Source organism: Triticum aestivum, chromosome 7D, assembly GCF_018294505.1.
Source record: "Triticum aestivum cultivar Chinese Spring chromosome 7D, IWGSC CS RefSeq v2.1, whole genome shotgun sequence".
NCBI lineage: Eukaryota > Viridiplantae > Streptophyta > Magnoliopsida > Poales > Poaceae > Triticum > Triticum aestivum.
The window spans coordinates 52496630-52497944 of NC_057814.1; positions in this window are offsets into that span (position 1 = coordinate 52496630).

The following is a 1315-nucleotide window of genomic DNA, read 5'->3' on the forward strand; positions in this document are numbered from 1 at the left end:
TGCTTACCGAAGGATGAATGCTATGATGATTGTTATGATCCCATTGATTCTCTTGAAATATCCCTTTTTGATGATGCTTGCTATGCTTGTGGCCAAGATGCCAATATGAATTATGCTTATGGAGATGAACTTGCTATAGTTCCTTATGTTAAACATGAAATTTTTGCTATTGCACCCACGCATGATAGTCCTATTATCTTTTTGAATTCTCCAAACTACACTATATCGTAGAAGTTTGCCCTTATTAAGGATTATATTGATGGGTTGCCTTTTACCGTTGCACATGATGATTTTGATGAATAAAATATGCATGTGCTTGCTGCTCCTACTTGCAATTATTATGAGAGAGGAACTATATCTCCACCTCTATATTTCCAACACGATAAAATTGCAAGAAATTGTTTATACTATGCATTGGCCTTTACTATGTGTGCATGAATTGTTCTTTTATGACATGCCGATGCATAGGAAGAGAGTTAGACTTCGTTGTTGCATGATATATGTTGTCTTGTGCTCATTACTAAATTAAAAATCATTGTTAATTAAAATTGGCTTTGATATACCTTGGGATCCGGGTGGATCCATTACTTGAGCACTATATGCCTAGCTTAATGGCTTTAAAGAAAGCGCTGCCAGGGAGAAAACCCGGAAGTTTTAGAGAGTCATTTATTTCTGTTGAGTGCTTTCATATAGTTTAAAAACAACAAAAATAAAGAGGGGAACCCAAAACTTTTTGAAAAAGGAAAGTGAAAGTGAGAAAGACAAGCATTGTTGAAGTGGGAGAGCTCCTTGAACTTTGTTCATGCTCACGGAAACTTTGTGAATCTTGATTACAGAAACTTTTCAACAAAAATAATTATCCCCTTGTACAATTCCATTGTATTATAAAAATAATGTGCCAAGGTTTGCCTTTAGGATGTTTACAATGGTTGTTGGTTTGTGCGGTGCAGGACAGAAACTTTGGCTATAGTGCGCGAATTGTAATTTTTTACTGGAACGTCAAATGGTTCTGATTCTTTTTGCACTGTCTTTCTGTACAAAGTTTTTATTTTTCCTAATTTTGGCAGAATTGTTCAAGTATCATAAGTATGGTGAATGTTCAGATTGTTACAGACTGTTCTGTTTTTGACAGATTCTGTTTTTGATGCATAGTTTGCTTGTTTTCATGAAACTATCAATTTATATCAATGGATTAAGCCATGGAAAAGCTGTATTAGAGTAGACACAATGAAAAAACAAAATATGAATTGGTTTGCAACAGTACTTAGAGTAGTGATTTGCTTTATTATACTAACGGATCTTACCAAGTTTTCTG